The sequence below is a fragment of the Heterocephalus glaber genome, unplaced genomic scaffold (genome assembly GCF_053883595.1).
Source record: "Heterocephalus glaber isolate CG9 unplaced genomic scaffold, H.glaber_assembly_v1.0 deba00001547, whole genome shotgun sequence".
Taxonomy (NCBI): domain Eukaryota; kingdom Metazoa; phylum Chordata; class Mammalia; order Rodentia; family Bathyergidae; genus Heterocephalus; species Heterocephalus glaber.
Window position 1 is genome coordinate 11,534,658 of NW_028258340.1, and position 20,386 is coordinate 11,555,043.

The window sequence follows — 20,386 nt, forward strand, 5'->3', positions numbered from 1 at the left end:
TGAATTACCAGCTTACAGGTGATACTTGAAACAATGAAAGTGAATTTACCTATCCAAGAAGTGTGCGTTCCCTTCTACAAGTGCAACACAAAGGGGGAGATTGGAGGGAGCACTATACCCATAGAGGAAAGTACCGTATGGGACGACTAAAATTTTAAGATAATAGGGCTGTGGATGTAACTCAGTGGTAAAGTATGTGATTAATATGTGTGAAGCCACAGATCCAATTCACAACACAGCTATATTTTTAAGAGAGTACTGTATATCTTATGTTAACTGTTCTTACAATAAAATAATTTTAAAAGAAAAAAAACCCAAGAAGAATAGAAAAACAAGAAGAGACAGTCCATTGGTGGAAATTAAATTATTGTAGGGAGAAAGAAAAATACTTAAATTTAGTTTTGTCTTGTTTTGTTTCAAAAAAGAAGAGAGAAAAAGCCATTATGATAAAGAGCACATAAGGTTTTTGGAAGATTTGGAGAGACATTCCAAGGACTCATACTCTACTTGTTTAAACTGCTTAAGATGAACTTTCAGGGAAGTGTGGAGAAGTATTCAAATCTAGAAGCACATCAATGGTGGACATTATAGCCTTTTATCTCTTTTAAATATACCCTAGGACCACTTTGCTCATACTGATGCAACCAGATACATGATGTAAGAAAAAACACACTCCAGATTGCAGAGTCTCCACTAGGACTTTCTGACCTTTAGTGGCCAAGAAGGAATATCTGGGATCCTAGTTCCATCTGGCCTCACTGTGATTTCAGTAAGAAGAGAGTAGTGAGGGAGGAGAGCATTTTATGCCAAGTGTCTCATTAACCATTTTAAGGACCCTTGAGGATGTCAGACAGATGCTTTTCTTCTTTACCAAAGCTTGGATAAGAAAATTTTCTTGGTCCAGAATATATTACAGAGGCAACATTGAGCCCCAAACATGACTTCCTTGTTTCTAAGATGTGGAAGTTTTCTGAAGTGAACACTTTTCAACTTTGAATGTCCTTTTTCATATGCTAGAGCACTAATGAAAGGTACAAAATGGCACAAAAGATACATTTGGACCAGAATGTCATGAGAACATAGAGTGAAAATCAAATGGAAATAATGTATGCCAAAGAAATTTGTAAGTTTTAGAAAAAAATTGGATGTAATGTGGTTTCTGTAATAGGTTCTTGGATAACATTTGCAATTTCTCTAACCTCTTGTTTGCTCCTCTGTGCACAGAAATAATAGTACTTCCCACATTCATGGATTGTCAGAGTTATGAGTCAATACATAAAGTGTTTATTGTGCAGGAGTGATACTTATAATGACTTTATAAATATAACTATCTTTATTTTTTTATGTAGAATATACAATCCTCTCTCAAGGATTAAGACCAGGAGAATCGTTACTTGAGTTGGAATTCTACTTCATGTCTGTCCCATACGTTTTACAACCATTTAATTAAGGAAGTGTCTAGAATTCCTCATAAAGTACTTTCTCTGCAAGGAGGTGGGACCACATGTCTTCCAAGATGAAAGATGCATTCAAACGACCACTTGATGTGAAGGTACTGTGAAAAGAACCTGTGGACCAAGTAAAGATCTGTCCTTACCAGTGTAGTCAAGCATCATGCAAACTCTTGAACATCCAAACACAACAAGGATGGAGGAATGTCTAATTCAGTCCCTCTCTTTTTAAACTGGGACGTCCATCTTCTCCTGCCTTGGAGATCAGCTGGCCAGGCCTTGGGAATCATATGGAATTATACCACCTGCTTCCCTAGTTCTCCAACTTGCACATGGAAGATGGAGGGGTTTCTCAGCTTCCATAATCACATAAGATGGTACTCATAGTAAGTATATATTTCCATTGGTTCCATTTCTCCAAAGTACCTTGAGTAATAATATATTGTACACTTCTTGAATACCTGATGCTGCACAAAGTGCTTCTCATATATTATTTCATTTAATTCTTCAAACATACAGCATATTATCTACATTATGAATAAGGAAACTAGGGTTCTTTATAGAATTGATTTTTTCCCTTCATATAATTTGCATGTATATGTTTGAATATTTTATTACTGTCAAATATAATTGTTATGTAGGCAAAGCTTTCTTTTACAAGATATAGAGCAGTCCACTTTTCTGTTTGATGAGGTCAGAGAGATAGCATAGGAATCTTCACAAGTTCAACTTGTCAGAGCAACGGTGGTCTAGGCTTCATTGTTCATAGAGTGGGGACTGGACTGTCCGCCCCCTCTTATTTCCAATGTGCTGACTCCAAATATTTATACTTCAGTGGAATATGGTGGATTCTCCGGGAGAGGAGTACCACTCTAAGGAGCGAAGGTGAGCTTCCTTTTCAACAGCCATTCTTCTAAAACATTTAAATCAGAGAAGAACATCTCTGAAAGGTTTGGTCAGTATGAACACTAAAGATATACAGAAGTAGGAATGTGAGAGGAGCTGCTATGTAGACAGAAAAGGGCTTCAATCATTGAATGACAGTTAACACTGCAGATTTCTTCAAGTCTCGCTGCTTATCTGTAATTGACCTGCTTATGTTGCTCATTGTGTGCATAAATGTTCTGCCTCATTGGCTCAGACAAGTTAATAACCTGTGCACAGGGAACTTACTACATATTAAGTACTTTCATTTGCTAATATGTCGATTAACTGTGATATAACAACTTGATTTGGATTCAAAAACACCTAGTAGATTAGTAAAGCACATTTTGGTGTGTGTCTAGGTAGGTCATGAAAGTGTTACCTCGGGTACTATACATATATATATATATATACACTATATATATGTATATGGTCTCTGACTCCTTCTTCTCTTGTACTGTTCTGTTCTGCTTCCTGACCACCATGAACTAAGCAGCTTTGTTCCTTCGTGCCATTCTGTCGAGAGGTTTTTGACTTGGAGCCAGCTGATCATGGACTAAATTGCCTGAAACAATGAGTCAAATTGAACTTCTCCTTTAAGTTGTGGGTGTTGGGTATTATGTCCCAGGAACAGGAAAGCTGACCAATACATTTCAAGAGTTCAATTCGATTGACAGGCAAGAGTTGGCACTACTTTAGGAGTTGTTGTGATTCTTACATTGAAAGACAGATAAGTGTTTCATGTAGAATACTCTTACCATATTGCTTCATCTACAGATAAAGTTTGCAGTGCTAATCTGTTTAGAATATGTTGAAAGTTGAATGGTATCCCTCTAAATTCCATACATTGAAGTCATAACCACCAGTACTTCAGAATGTGACCTTAATTTAGAAATAGGCTCATTGAAGATACAACTAAAATAAGGTTGCTAGTGTGGCCCATAAATCCATCCAGATGTCTTCACAAAAAGGAGATTTTGGACATACAGACACATACCTAGCGAGATTACCACGTGAACATGAAGGCAGAGATTGTTGTGTTGCATCTATAATCCTAATAGAGAGCCCTAAAATGGGTCCTTCCCTCACAGTACTCTGAAGGAACCAACCCTAGCAACACCTTCATTTCCAACTTCTAGCCTTCCAAACTGTGAAATAACAAATGTCTATTGTTCAAAACCATCCAATTTGTGCTAATACCACTAGTCATATACATTTAAAAATATGTTATAAAGACAGTCACTATCTGTGTCTAATGATAAAATTGTCCCAGTGATAGAATGACTTCAGAGCAAGAATTTGGGAGTATGGCTAGATTTGGCATACTCTATGGTTTGTTACTGTCACAGTGTTATGGTTGATTATAATAATTGCTAGCATGCAATTTCTCTACTTATTGTTAATTTGCTGATTAAATTGACTGAATCTATTTCAAGTGACAGAATAATGGATAATTATAACTTTTAGTAAGGATTTGTTAGCAAATTTCCAAATTAAACTTTCTATCAATGCAATACAGAAATAATCAGTTAGTTCTCATTCCACTTTGTTTTATTTTTAAAAAGTGGAATTTTTAGGTTTTCTGAATGTTTGAATTATCTGTGTGTGTGTGTGTGAAGGTTTGTTTTTGTTTAGCTTTTGTACTTTTGCAAAACCCATAATTGTTATTTTAATCATTTTTAATATAAGTAGTATGGGAAGAATCAAATATTTTTTTCCTAAAATACATTTTTTTTCTTTATTTGGAACCTATATATAGCCTTCGCTAAATTTTTATGGGAGGGTACATGTATATATTAGAAATAATTTCTTTTAATGCTTCTAAACTCATCTTGTAGATTTTTATAATTCAGCATTTCTTTCAAATTCTGACAAATGAAGCTTTAGGTAAAGAATCCAATCATTATCATAAACATAAGTCTCAAAGCTATAATTTTTATTCCTGTTATAGTAAGGGTACATACAAACTATCTCAATTAAGATAACTTAAAGAAAACTACAATAAGAATCATGATACTCTACACAACTTACAATACAGCTAAAGATATGGAATGCCACCTATGTGTCTTAGCCCCATATGTGCTGCTGTAAACAGAATACTTGGGATTGGGTAATTTACAAAGAATAGAGATTTATGTCTTATAGGTCTGAAGGCTGGGAAGTCCAAGATCAAGGGGCTCGCATCTGGTGAGGGCCTTCTTACTTTGTCATTCTCTGGGGGAAGGGCAAGAGTTCAAATAGAGTGAAAAAGAGATGGAGCTCACAACCTCCAGGCCTTTCATAATTGGCATAATCTATTCATAAGGGTAGAGCTCCCATGAACTTATCAATTTAAATTTATTTTATTTCTGTAGTGTTAGAATCTTCTCCTTTAATAAGAAAAAACTATTTTTCATTTATATCCTAAGAATTAGCAGACATTAGCTGGCTTTTTAGAATGTATTGAGGCACAAAAATTATACTGGAAAACTTGCTAGACAGAAAAAAACCCCTCTAAATTCACCTATATTCTGTATTTCAAAGCTTTGATTTTTGCAATCACTCAGTAATCTCTTTGGTAGATTTTATGAGGATCAGATTCCACAGTATTTTATTTATTTATTTATATTATTCCATTAGACTATAAGGTAAATATTTTATAAAAATTTTAATAAATTCTGAAATATGTCCTGGATTTGACAGGAAATAAAACATTTCATCTACTTTTCATAAGTTTGGAAGTTAGAGTAGAGTAATCACTTACGAACAAAAAGAAAAGTCTTATATGGAACGTTCCACAGTTAATGCTGAAATTAATCCAAATTTGAATCTCAGCTGTTCTGTAAGGTTGTGCTGATCACATAAGCAGGAAAGCCAGTTTCTAGGTATTGGCTAGAATAATTCTGATTCTCAACTTTAAGTTAAACACTGTTGGCCTTATTTTTTTAATTGTACAAAAAAGGAGTGTTTTTTTCATTGAAGGTTTCCTATTCATCATCATTTCTAATATTTCAAGTATTCAGCAGAAAGGTGCTCACTTTTCTCCATTTATTTTCATCAATAAAAATCCTTTCCTCTTCTCATGACTAAGCCTGCAACCAAAGATTATCACATCCTACAGTAAAGACAGATTACCAATTTAACATAAATCAGACTTATTAGTAATTTGAGACATAGAATTCCCTTTGTATTTGTCAGCATTCCTATGCTGAGACACAATATTCAACACCCACAATTTAAAGGAGGAAAGGTTTAATGTAGTTTTTGCTTTGGGGAGAGTGAGTACATGGTTGACATGTCCCAAGGTAGAAGCTTCATAGCAGAAGGGTATGGCAGGACAAAGCTGCTTAGATCATGATGGCTGGGAAGCAGGACAAGGGAACAGTTACAGAGAGGAAGAGGTGACATATCAGACATAGGCTCCATGGCCACACCTCCATGACTCCCCAAGACATAATTAGAAGTGTGGTCCACCAATCCCTGGGATGGACCCTAAAGCCAATTGAGTTGAAACTCCTCCCTAACCATCATGTCCCACCTCTTTTAACTTACTACACAAACACATCTTTTTAAACCATGCTTAATCTCCAAATAAAGACAATAACAAGTTCATAATTTCACTTAACATAACTATCCCATGTGGGACCAAAAATGCAATAATCCCTTCCCCAAAGTCTCAACAGTTCCAGCATTTTTCAAAAGTCCAAGTCCATGTCTCTTCTGAGACTGAAGGCAAACTTTTATCTGTGAACCTCTGTAAAGATTAAAGGCAAGGGCCATGGATTTAGCTCAGTAGTTCTAGCACCTGCCTTGAAAGCACAAGGTCCCGAGTTTGATCCCTGGTACCAAAAAAAAAAAAAAAAAATTAAAAGCAAGGTACATAATCCCAAGGCAAAATATCACAAGGTAAACACTTTCATTTCAAAAGGGAGAAATAGGGAGATAAAAAGAATCAGACCAAATTAAGACTAACATCCAGCAGGGCAAACATTAAGTCCTGTAGGTTCATATCTGGTATCTGGGGCACATTGTGGTAAATTGAGTTCCTAAGAGCTTCAGCAGCCCCACAACTATGGCTTTGCCAGTGGCAGCCCACATGGGCTCTCCCTTGGGCTGACTCCTTTTGTGGCCTGCAGCTTTCCATGGCAGACATCCTAAATTTCTGGGATTTCGGACTTTCTGAGATATCTGCTATATTTTCACCTTCATTCCCACTCTTCATGCTCTTCCCTCTTTTTTTTTTTTTTTTTTGGTACCAGGGATCAAATTCAGGACCTTGCGCTTGCAAGGCAGGTGGTGGAACCACTAAGCTAAATCCCAGCCCATCTTTAGTTTCTTTTTAATAGCACTAATCTCTCTTTTCTTTTGGATTAAATTCCTTTATTGGTATATTTTAGGTATACAATATGTTTACATTTATCATTGAGTACTTGTACCTGTACATGATGTATCTTGGTTCTTATTTTTTCCCCATTCCCTGTCCTCCCTTCATCCCCTCCACCTTTCACTATTTACAGAGACTTTGTTTCCATTTTTTCCTTTTCTCATAATTTTTCCTTTTCCTTCTTGCCTTTTCCCTTCCCTTCCCACTTCCCCTAACCCTTTGGACCTTTTCTTCCTATTTCAAATTATCAATTATTTGTTTTAATCGTTTTAAGCCTTATTTACACTTTCAGTTTCTCACACCAGAGAAACTATTGGGTATTTACACATGTGTGTCCTATTCATTTCACTTAAGAGTATGGCCTCAATATGCATCCATTTAGCTATAAATGTCTCTAGTTTCTCATTCTTTATGGCTGAGTAGTACTCCATTTTATAAAAAAAGTCACATCTTCTATATCCAGTTTCCAGTTGATGGGCACTTGGACTGTTTCCAAGCTTTAGCTATTACAAACTGTGCCACTATGAACATGGGTGGATATATATCACTGTGGTATGATTCTTTTAATTCTTTTGGAAAGATACCCACCAGGGGAATAGCTGGGTCAAATGGGACCTCTAGTTCTAGTTCTTTGAGGTGTCACCATACTGATTTCCACAGTGTTTTCTCCAGTCTGCACTCCCACTAACAATGGAGAAGGGTTCCTTTCTCCCCACAACTCCGCCAGCATTTGTTATTGGTTGATTTCTTGATAGCAGCCATTCTTTCTGGGGTGAGGTGGAATCTCAGTGTTGTTTTCATCTGCATCTCTCAAATGACCAGTGATGTTGAACATTTTTTCATATGTTTATTTTCTGCTTTTACTTCTTTGTCTGAGAAATGTCTGTTCATTTCAGATGCCCATTTTAGAATCGGGTCTTTGAATTTGGGGGGTCTGATTTTTTTCAGTTCTTTATATATTCTAGATAGTAGTCCTTTGTCTCAAGTACAGCTGCTAAAATTTTTTCCCCACATTGTAGGTTGTCTCTTAGCTCTGTTGGTGGTTTCTTTTGCAGTGCAGATGCTTTTTAATAAGATGAGATCCCAGTTGTTGATTCTTTGTAATAGCGCTAATGTCTTAAATAGCCACATCTCCATTGCCCCCACCTTTACAGATGGTTCCTTATGGGCAAAAATTTAAGTTTTTCAAAAATTTTAGTTCTTCTTCTTGCCCCTGATTCTCACTCTAAATCTATCTAAAAGCTGCCAGTAGTGCTCATGCTACAGCCTGAATATTAGCCTGTCTTAAAGTTTCCTCCACCAGATTAATTAATCTACTGCCATTAATCTCAGTATCCCACAAAGTCTTAGGACATGGGCAACATGTAGACAATTTTTTTTTTGACAGAGCATAAAACATATGGCCTCTATCCAGCTGCTAATAGAGTTCTTGTTCCCAAATGAAAACTCCTGAGCCTGTCCTTTACTGTGAATATTCCTATCAGTATTCTGGTCTTCTGAGCTCTGACCAGAAGACCCATACGGCTTTGCTTCTAGAATTCTAGGGATTCTGTAGCCCACATCTCCAAACCTTTCCAAACTCTTCACCCAAACCAGTTTCAAAGGCTTCTAAACTACATTGTCAAGTATAGGCAGAGCAATAACCTTACTCCTGGTACCAACTTTCTGTATTGGTCAGCTTTCTAATCTATGAGACACCCACAACTTAAGAGGGGAAACATTTAATTTAGCTCACAATTTCAAGTGCTTCAGTACATGGTCAATAGGCACCAAGGCAGAAATCTCATGGTGAAAAGGTGTGATAAATAAAAGCTGCTTAGTTCATAACAACCGGGAAGCAGAGCTCAGTAATAGTACTAAAGCAGAAGGAGTGGGGAACCAAACACAGATCCCTAGGCCGTGTCTCCATGACCCCTTGGAGATGTGTAGGAACACAACACAAATTGTGCTCTATCAATCCTAATGTCATATCTCAAAGCCAATCAAGTTGAAACTCCACCCTAACTGCCACATCCTTTATTATTATTAAGAACATTATCACCAGATACACCTAAATATTAAAGTTAACATTTTTTTGAATTAATGCCAGAAAGTTGAGAGTAGGAGGAAAACTGGAAGAAGTGGAGAGTATGGGTGTGGATTATAGCTTCCTGAGTTGGCTAAAAGACCAGAATTTGAACTGTAAATAATTTTTTTTGTCATTTTTTTCATTTACCTTCCAGTGCTCTTCTTTCCAGCTCACAGGTTCTGTCCTAAATCAGTGTTCCCTGCTCCAGACCAATAAGTCAGAGTTCCTTGTTTGATAACTCACAGTCCTGTACCTCAGTCAGAAGTCCTCCGTTCTTACTGTCTGTGACCTTTTCTCCTCAAATCTGATTATTACTGGGGTGGAAGGTCCTTGCTGAATTATGGAGTTATAGTGTCTTAATTTTCAGGTCTTTTAAAAAATCCTTTTGCATGATAATTCTGTCATAGTTTTTGGCTTAAAATCTTTCTTGTGCTACAATGTTTGTATTGACATCTTTTATTCTTCAGATTTTGAATGAATCTGGTGATTTTATGGGGCTGATAGCTAATGAAAGTATTTTTCTTAGACTCTAGAGTCTGCTATGGATTGGGTATTTCCCAAAAGTCTATGCAATAAAGATTTAGTCCCCAATGTGGCAGTATTGGAAAGCAGTAGAATCATTAGAGGGTGTGGCCTAGCGGAGGAAGTAAGGTTATTGGAAGCACACCCTTGAATGGGATAGTGTGATCCCTGACCCCTTTCTCTTCCTTATTTTTTGCTTTCTAGGCATGAGATCAGCTCGTGTTTCCTGCAATTGCCATCTGGCACCCTCACTAGAGACTCAACACGATGAGACTACCTTATTTTGGACTGAAATTTCCAGAACAGTGAGCTAAATAAATATTTTCTTTTAAAAATTAATTATCTCAGATATTTCATCATAGTGACAGAAAGCTAACTAAACCGTTGAAGCTGAAGTTGTTGCTTAGTTACTCCAGAAATGTAAACCTGGGTGCATGAGCAGTGCTGCTCCGAGCCCGCCAGCCATGGTCTCCTGAGCCAGCTACGCCATTACCCCTGTCACTGTGGCCCATTACAAATCTGCCAACTGGAAGCGCGAGCAGTTCCAGAGGTACTTGGAGAAGTCAGGCGTGCTGGACACGCTGACCAAGGTGTGGGTAGCCTTATATAAAGAACCAGAGAAACCTAGTAGTGCTTTGGATTTTTCAAAGCATCACTTAGGAGCTGCTACCCCAGAAAATCCAGAAATTGAGCTGCTTCACCTAGAATTGGCAGAAATGAAAGAGAAATATGAAGCTACTATAGAAGACAATAAAAAACTGAAAGCAAAGTGTGCTCAGTATGAACCACCTCATGAGGAGAAGTGTGCTGAATAGGATTCTTCTCAGTTGAAAAGACACTGAAAAATGGTTTTGTATGACTGGAATAGTTTGTATAGTATATAATCCTTTCTGAACAGATGCTATAAAACTTTTAATATGTTAAATTCACCTATCACACTTTAAATGTTATAAGCACATATACTTAGAATCATCAATAAAATCTCAATATAAATTTCTTTGGGTCTTAATGCAGGAGAATCCAAAAAAAGTAAATCCTGAAGAAAACCTAAACAGCCATCTAATTCATTAAAAGATGTTCTATTTATTAGTCTGATTAGGAGTAATAGTAGTGGTTGTATTTTACCCAAGGAAGTTTAGCATGGAGCTGTTCCTTGGTTTAGTTCAGGATATGAGCACAGGTACAATCATGCTTTACAATGAAGATGAGTGTTTTTATTCCCTGTAGGAAAATGGAGAAATCTGTGTGACATATGATGCTTTTGGATAGGTTGCCATGAATTTTCTGCTCTTGTTTATATAATGCAGAACAAGTAACTCTTCTTTGCCACCACTTTGCCTTAGATAACTATGTGTGTGTCAGTTTGAACTCTGACACCACTTTTTTCTTCTATGCAATCATGCCCTACCTGATAATGTTGCCTTGCTTTGCTATGTACTTTAGTGGGTCCTAGTTGCTCATTAGCCTTTGTGTGTTGTTCATTTTGTTTAATAATACAGATACTCTGATTGTAATTTATATAATTTAAACAGGATCGCACTGTTACCCTGCCTTATCTAGTTGCTTAGTTAATACAGACAGAAGTAATATAACATTCTGGGTTCATGCACAAGCTGGGATGAGAAGGGGAATGAGCATTTATCACTGACAATTATAGTTTATGGGTATAATCATATAGTTCTGTTTTCCCCTCAAAGTATTTTTCTAGCTTTGAATTCATTTTATCTTCATTATCCCTGTGAAGTAGGTGGGGCATATATGAGGGGAGGCTGGGTGCTGAATTTTTAGGCTAAAGACTGATACTAACATAAATTATTTACTAACTGTAGAAGTCTGGGCACATCAGTTAACTGCTCTGAGGTTTACTTTCCTCATCTGTTAAATGAGAAGAGCATCTGTGCTGCCTACCTCGTAGGATTGTTGTGAGGGTCAAATGAGAATGTATGTGAAAGATTTGTAAATGGTAAAGCACTGTATTCTTAAAAAAAAAAGAAAGAAAGAAATGTAAACCTGCACTGTGACTGTGATATCAACAAAGAAAATTTTTCTAGTATTGCAGAGGCCACAGAAACAATTCTGGTGCTGACTGAAAGTTTTCCAAACATTGTTTAAGTTCCCTTATTATTCAGTTGGACTTCTCTCTGAGGATAGAAGTTATACTAAAAGCAAAGTTTCTTAAGTATAACATTACTGGCTCATAAAGGTATAAATCTTAAAAATTTGCATTGAAGTAGAGTTAGTCATGGTACCAGTGCCTAGCATAACCCTAGCCTGAGCACCACTGGCCTGGATATCACACACTAATCACCTTCAAATAGGGGCATTAGTTTCTCCTGACATTTAGTTCAGTGTATGGATTTGATTTTTATTAAATAGAATTCTGGGAGTGAGGAAAATTAGTCTTGTTATGTTTCCAGTATTCCTAGGTTTTGTATTAGATTTTGATGAACAAAACTACAAAAGGCTTTTGGTTGTAATACAGATTATATTACATGTTGTAGCAGTAATTTTGTTAAAACTACTGCATTTAAATTTAGTTTTTCTCATGATCAGATTCTATTCCAAGTAAGTATTCTATAAACCCAGTGTATAATATGTACTTGAGGAAAACAATACATATTTGGTCCACATTAGAAAAATTTTACATAAGTTAGCCTTATTTGCATATGAAATATTTTTAAATATACTGCGTGTAAAATTTTGTTTCATTTAAAAAACTTTAGAGGTTTTGTCTATTTTCCTAGATCAATTAACCATACTTTAAAAAAGAATTTCCATCTACTTTTTTCCTTGTATTTTCTTTTTTTAAAAAAAAATTTTATTGACTTTATGGGTACATTTTAGGTATACCTTATGATCACATTCATCTTTGAGAATTTGTCCCTGTGCATGATATAACTTGATTCTTATTTTTTCCCATTCATCTGCCTTCCCTTCAACCCCTCCACTCCTCCTTATATACATAAGATTTATTTCTGTTTTTTCCTTCTTACCTTCAATTATTTACTTCCCCTTCCTTCCTTTCCCCTGCCCCCCTCCTTAGTTACTGAAGGTGTAAATGAGAACCAAAATGTATAATAGATATTGTGAAATAGGAAGAAAATTTCCATCTACTTTTGTAAATTAATCAGAATAAAATGTACTGGAAAATGCAAAGTATGCTTCTTGAGAATATTAATTATCATTTTTTCTAATCTATTTGCCCAGCATTTAGCATTAAATATATATCAAATGAAAGAATGTCTTAGTCCATTCTCTGTTGGTATAACAGTACTGAAACTAGGTCATTTAACAGCAGTATAAATTATTTTGGTTTGTGGTTCTGGAGGCTGCTGTTAGTCAGATTTCCAGCACTATAACAAAATACCTGATATAATAAAATTATAAAGAGAAAAGATTTGTTTTGGCTCATAGTTTTGGAAGTTTTAATCCATGATTGGTTGGCCTCATAATTAGGCCTGTAAAAGTCAGCATGTCATGATGAGAGTGTGCAGTGGAAGAAAACCACTTGCTTCATGGCCAAGAATAGAGAGGTGAAGGGGCCAGAGTGCCACAGTCTCCTTTGAAAGCATCCCCCTAGTGACCAAAGGACCTTGCACTAGGCCCCACATCTCAAGGATTCTACCACCTCCAAGTGGTGCCACTATGTTAGGTTTCCATCACTATACCAAAATACCGGAGGTAATCAAATTATAAAGAAGAAAGCTTTATTTTGGATTCACACATATAGAGGTTCTAGCCCATGTTGAATCTGTTGCTTTGTGCTTGTGGTGAGGCAGCACATCATGGCAAGAGTGTGTGGCAGAGTAAAATGGCTTGCCTCATGGCTAGAAAGCAAAAGAGTAAAGAGGGAGACAGAGATTTACAATCCTCTTCAAAGGCATACCCCAAATCACCTAGCACTCTCACACTAGACCCCACCTATTAAAGGTTCCACCACCTCCTAATAGTACCTCTCTGGGGACCACATATTTGACACATAGGCCTTTGGGGCCCTTCAACATCCAAAGTATGAGATTGGTGACTGCATCTGGTGAGGGCTTCATGCTGCTGCATCTCATTGCAGAACATGGAAGGGCAAATGGGTTCACACAGATGAGGCAAAACACAAGGGGGCAGCCTTGTTATAACAACCCACTTTCATCAAAATGAATTCAGTCTCACATAAGCAAGATCTCACTAAAGAAAGACATTTATCCATTGCTAAGGGCTCTGTCTCCATAATCCCAATACTACCAACTAGGCTCAAACTACCAACTAGGCTCAAACCCCCAATATTACTACGTTGAAAAGTTATATTTTCAACATATTAACTTTAAGAGAACACCCTCATACCATACCAAGAAATGAGCCTCAGATAATTAAGTGACTTCCCCACAATCACTCAGCTTTGAAAAACCCTGTTTTAGGACCACTCTGTATAACATGTTGGAAATGCTACCAATATGAGGCTGGAGCAGCCATTTTATAATCATAAGGAGTCAAACAAGAGAAAGAAATTAAATTCAAACATGATACTGGCTTCAAAATCCAGTTTCTAGATGAAAGGTAGCATCCACCTCTACTTATTTACTTTCTGTAATGACAGAAAAGTAAATCCTATAATTGTTTAAAATGCTATGAGACAAGTTCTATATTACTTGTAGCTTAAAGTATTTCTAATGGACTCCTCTTTTCTCATGAGAGCTACAGTCCTTGTTTCAGTACTCATATGAACTGAAAGAGTTTGGAACACTGGATTTGAACAGACATGCATTGGAGATTCTGTGTAGTCAGAAAAATACTGTCATTTTGTTTCATTTGGCATATGGGAAACTAGAGGGATCCTTATGTGCTTCAAAGATCAGGAGGTAAGAAAGGGGGAAAGATGGGACAGAGACATTGTACACCAAAGTTTAAGACTCAGTTCTAAGACTGTGAGACTTATCTATACCAAATTCACTCTAAACATCTTTCAGTGCAACACTAGATTTGCAATGCACTTACTCAACAGAGAAGTCCTGAGAAATATGGAGTAAAGGGGAATGAAAAGAGGCAAACATGAGTGGATGCGAAAATTATGTGGAGTTGAAGAATGTACTTTCATGTTGAATAGCTTGAGTGCGGTGGGTTGGGACCATGAGAAAAAAATGTCATGACACAGGTCAGCAGGAGTGACTGAAGGAATTAGCCAGAATAAAGAGGTTTCCCATTGTGCCTAAGACCCACGAAGCCTTCTTAACTGCTTATGTGTGTGATTTAGCAATTTGCACATGCACAGTAAGTTAAGGACTCTACCTGTACTGTTACAAATTTTCAAAGGGGTTTGGCATCCCAAAAGTGGTAGAGATACTTCTGATCTGGTCAAACTGAGGGACTATAGAAAACAAGTGAGCAGGCATTTCAGCCCCAAGAGGGGGCTACACAGACATTATTTTTCTCTTTCTTTCTTTCTTTCTTTCTTTCTTTCTTTCTTTCTTTCTTTCTTTCTTTCTTTCTTTCTTTCTTTCCTTCCCTCTTTCTTTCTTTTTTCTTTCTCTCTCTCTCTCTCTCTCTCTCTCTCTCTCTCTCTCTCTCTCTCTCTCTCTCTCTCTCTCTCTCTCTCTCTCTTTCATTTCATTTTTTTTTGAGGCAGGGTCTTGCTATGCATTTCAGGGTGGACTTGAACTCACCAGGAAGCCCAGGCTGGCCTCAAACTTGTGACAATCCTCCTGCCTCAGACTCCCTAGTGCTAGGATTACAGGTGTGTACCACCACACCTGGCTATGCACAGACATTTTCTAACATTTGAAAAAAAAAAATCAAAGCTCAAGTGTGAAATCAGTTACAGTCACAGACAACTGTAACCTTTTGGTTTGCATGAAGTTTTGAAACCCTACCCTGCTACTATGCTTGTATCTCTTGAACTTTAGATTTATATCTGTAGCGTGGTCAATATGCTATGAGACATTGGTCATTAGTGTTCTCGATGCTTTAACCAGTATTGGGGATGTTTAGAGCCCCTTTCTGCATTTCTCTAGTGAATAGGGCGCTGATTCAATTGTATGGGAAGAGCCCACATGGACTCAGAGAACCACAGATTGAGAAAGGACCTTAAGGGCAATCCTCTGCTTTCCAGATGAGTAAACCCACACCCAGAATCATTATGAAGCAATTGTGAGGACCAACAATTCAGTTTTCTTCAGTCCAGTACCTCTACCCAATTTCACCTCTCCATTCAATATTTTCTAAAAGACCCTTTATGCAACTACACCAACCCCTATATGGCTGTAGGAGGCTTTAGTGTCATTTTAGGATTTTCAACACCCCATGTCACTGCCAGTGATCCCCTTGGGAGGCATCAATGCCAGAAATCATTAAGTTAGTTGGAAGAAGGTGGATTGACAATGGAGTTATGTAAAAATCATTTAGTTTCATCTGATGCCAAGTTCCAGATAGGAAGCATATGCACAATTACTTGAGAGGAATATTGTTTAATATGTTTTCTATGTGTGTAAATATTGCTGCGTTTTGGTAATTACCTTTTTGCATAATTTTAAGAAAACAAGTAAAATAAAATGTTACTGGGATATTAAGTAGCATTATGTTATAAGGAGTTTTAAATATGTTGAATATTTTATTCTATTGATTATATTTATTTCTCTTCAATTTTCAGATATAATTAATTAAAATAACAGCTTTATGATCATTTTATTAATAGCTAGATTATTAAAGTATGGAGAGAAAATTGTTTCCCACAAAATATTTTATTTAACTAATTATATAATTTCCATGTCATACAACTCTGTGCTTACCCATGTTAGTTGCTTTGGTTAGTGGGAAAACAGTAAATTGACATAAATAGTGAAAGATGTTTATGAGTTGGATCTTGCCTTCTTTTGCTACTCTCAGGAATCATCACTGTTAAATCAGCCAAGGCTGGTCTGCTGGATGATGGAAGCCCCAGGCCCAAATCGGCTCCTGCCTCACCTGAATAGAACCAACAACCAGAAATGTGAATGAAGCCATCTGAGATCAATAAAAAAAAGAGTAAAGTGAGGGCCTGGGATTTAGCTCAGTGGCACTGCACCTGCCTGGCAAGTGCAAGGTCCTGAGTTTGATTCCTGCTACCAAACAAACAAACAAAAAGAGTGAAGTGAATCTCCATCCTCTCCTATGCATCGGGGCCAGTACTAACCTTTGTGACCTTATGTGGGTTAGTTTCACAAATGGTCAGGAATTTGTTGTTTCAATGATTTGGATAAACCCATTTAGGAAGTTGCATACACACATTCAAAACTGTGCCCAAGTACATAATCAATGAAAGGGGTTAGAGAGGAGAGAAGCAAAACCCAGAAAAAGGAATGAACTTATATTTTTCATTTCTCTCTTTGTTCAGTTCATTTTATAAATATATTTCCTAAGATGCACTTGAGGCATCTTTTTGACTGAATTATTTGGAAGTGTGGAGTTATTTAATTTCTAAATATTTGGTGATATTCCTTTAACTTTCTCTTAATGATCATAAATCCATTATGATCAGAGATTTCAATTCTTTTACATTTGTTTAGGCTTCATTTATGATCCAGAATATGAACTATTTTAGCAATATTCTTTAAAAGAATGTACATTTTGTTATTGTTGTTGTTTAGTGTTCTATAGACGGCAGTTGGATACAGCCCCGGCATTTTACTTTTTTTGATACAGAGTCTCACAAAATTGCCTGGGCTGGGCTCAAATTTGCAATCCTCCTGCCTCAGCCTTCCAATTATCTTGGATAAGAGGCATGCACCATGATGCCTGGCTTATTTAGTTCTTTTGTATTTTTGTTCTCTTTCTGTCTAGTATTTCTATCAAGTACTGAAAGAGGGTTGTTAAAATCCTCAAATATAATTATGGCTTGTCTATTTACTTTTTAGTTAAATCAGCTTTGCTTGTTTTCTTGTTTAGCAGCTCCATTGTTTGCATATACATATTTAGGAGTGCTATGCTTTATTGATGAATTCTTTTACATTCTATAATGTCTACTTTCATTACTGGTGATTTTCTTTCCTCTGAAGTCCACTTATCTGATATTATTATCATCATTTCTGCTTTCTTTTGATTGGTGTTTGTATGGTATATTGTTTGACATCCTTTAATTTTTTAACCTATATATATTATTTTATTTAAAACTAATTTCTTGTAGGTAGAGTGCATGTAGTTGAGTTGGGGGATGTTTTAAATCTTTCTCTTTCTCCCTTCTTCCACTTTATCCTCCCCCTCCTCCTCTTCCTTCTCCTTCCTTTTCCCCCTCTCTTTCTTCCTCTTCTTCTTTTGGGTTTTTGAGACAGGATCTCACTATATAGTTTAGGCTGGCCTCAAACTCGAAGCGATCCTCCTGCTTCAGCCTCCCAAATGCTAGGATTACCAACATACACTACCATGCCTGACTTATGATTCTTCTTTACTCTCCTCATACTTCCCACGCATAATCTCTTCTACTCCTCTTTTTTCCACTGGAAATTATTTGTACTTTTTATATATTAGTTATGACACTATGTCTTATATGTACATTTAAATGTGATAATAGAGATAGACTTTTACATCTTTGAAAGCTCCACATTGAAGATAGGCAATTTTTGGCAAATTGAGCTCAGTATACTGTTACTACTAAGTGAAGTATATTTTATTATCTTTCTAAAATTTTGTATTAGTGCATATTATTTCTATAAAATATTGGCTTTCATTTTGGCATACTTGTACAAGTCAATATATTTTGATAATTTCCTCCCATCTATTAAACTTTTTCCTCTCTGATCCCCTTCTGAGTTTCTAATAGTCTGTTTTCTACTTGCAGGTTCTCTCTCTCTTTCTCTATCTATCTATATAATACATGTATATTATATATAATACATATATATTATAATATACATATACGCATATTATATAATATATGTATATTATATGTAATATATATGTATATTATATATAGTGCTTATTTTTGATTCCACATATGAGAGAAAGCATATGATGCCTGACTTTCTGAGTTTGATTTATTTCACTTAACATGATGATCTCCAGTTCCATCTCTTTTCTTGCAAATGACATTATCTTTTAATGGGATATTTTAAATTTGAACTTCATTAAAAAATAGATATTTTATATTTTGCATAATCTAATCCTTACTTGTGAAAAACAATTTCTTCCAGCAAAGCTACTTTGTGGAACATCCAATTTCATCAACTAATTCAATGAGGATGAAAAATAGTCTATCATATTAAGCTTCCTTTCCCTCACATTAACTTCTACATTTGGATTCATGAAGAATCTCTACATATCAAATTGTCACATGCAGAGATATTGCAATAATCAGTGACTATAAGACAAGATAATATTACTCACAATATCTTTGATCCCTGAAAGCTTAAAATTAATACGGAAAGCAAAAAATACCCTGGGATCCAAAGGCTAAATGGCTATTTTTACTTAAAAATTTCTTCTATATATGAATACTTAATCTTTCAACTTATTAATGGCATTACTAATTTGATATAGGTTTATTCTAGATTAGATGTGAGCAAAGTTTTCTTTGTCAAGGGTCAGATATTAAATATTGTAGACTTTGCAGATTACATGATCTCTCACAATTACTAAATCCTCTTCTAGTGCAAAAGTAGCCATAGACAATATATTAAAAAAATCAGTGTGAGGACTGGGGATTTAGCTTAGTGGCACTTTGCCTGCCTGGCAAGCACAAAGTCCCGAGTTCAATCTCCGGTACCAAAAAAAACAAGGAAAAAGAAAAAAATATTTTAAAAAATCAGTGTGTTTGTGTTCCAATAAAACTTTATGAACAAAAGTGACTGGCTATGGGCTTTGTTATATTTTCAAACAAAAATCTGTACTACTAATTTTTTTTAATGAATAAATAAAACTATTGCTGTCAAAACCTTAGATGCATAGCCAAAATTAAATCAATATGAGTCTTGTTTCTGAACTTTAAAGTGAACTCAAATTTCTAGCAAAACAACACAGAATATTTTCAAAATGTCTTTGAAAAGGGACAGTAATATGTCTGAAGGCCAGCTCTGTGAGGTGCAATAGCCAGGCAGTGGGAATGCCCTCTCCAATGGGAAGGCTTATTCCTTCCATTCTTTTGTTATGCATGGTGGTAATAAACAGAAGAATGATTTTAGTTTTATTTCTGTGTTTAAATTGTCTACAATCATTGAAACCTAATATTGCCTATACTCATTGCCTATATCAAAGGGCAGGCAGAGCCCACCGCTCTGCCTCTGGAATGCCACTGGAGCAGTCTATATGCTGTTTGTCTTTGTGATGTAATTTGAGGGCACAGGGAAGCCTCAAACAAGTTTACTATTAAATACCTGAAATTGTACCATTAATAATAGAAATGATGATGATGGTGATGTTGCTGATGATGATGATGGATAAGACATACCATTTATTATCTACCATGAGTCAGAAAATATAGGGTATTTTATTTGTAGTTTAGAGATAAGTAAGTTGATTTTTAGAGACCCTAACTTACTTTTCTAAGACCACAGCATAAACATATGATGGATACGGGATTGGGTGCAAGAAGTAGATAGAGTTTGGAAAGCTGTGTAGAAAACTCAAGGAAAACCAGTGCTTAGAAGAGCGAAAATAGCTGGGCATGGTGATGCATGCCTATAATTCCAGCATTTGAAAGGTTGAGGCAGGAAGATTGCTACAAGTTCAAGGCTAGCCTGGGCTACATAGTGAGTTCAAGCCCTGCACTACAAAACAAGAATCTGTCTCAAAAAACAAAAACAACAACAACAAAAAATCACACGGGGAAAAGATGAGAGACTAAAGTTGAAACCATAGAGTACTTTACAAATTTTCTTTTCTTTTTTTATTGGTACATGTTTGTAGTTTACCTTCCTTGTGGGGAGTTGGTACATGCACACAATACATCTTGATTCCTTTTTTCCTCCCCTTTCCTCCCCTTTCTCCCCCTCCTTGATCTCCTGATTTCCTTCATTTTTTTGTACTTGTCTGTAGTACATAATGTTTACATTCTTTGTGAATAGTTAGTACATGTACATAACACGTCTTAATGCCTTTCTTAAT

At 36.1% G+C, this 20,386-nt stretch overlaps 1 pseudogene; it reads left to right on the forward strand.

The window, feature by feature from the left end:
• Positions 1 to 9,762: 9,762 nt before the first annotated feature.
• Positions 9,763 to 10,143, forward strand: LOC101712735 (c-Myc-binding protein pseudogene; annotated as a pseudogene).
• The last annotated feature ends 10,243 nt before the right edge of the window (positions 10,144 to 20,386 follow it).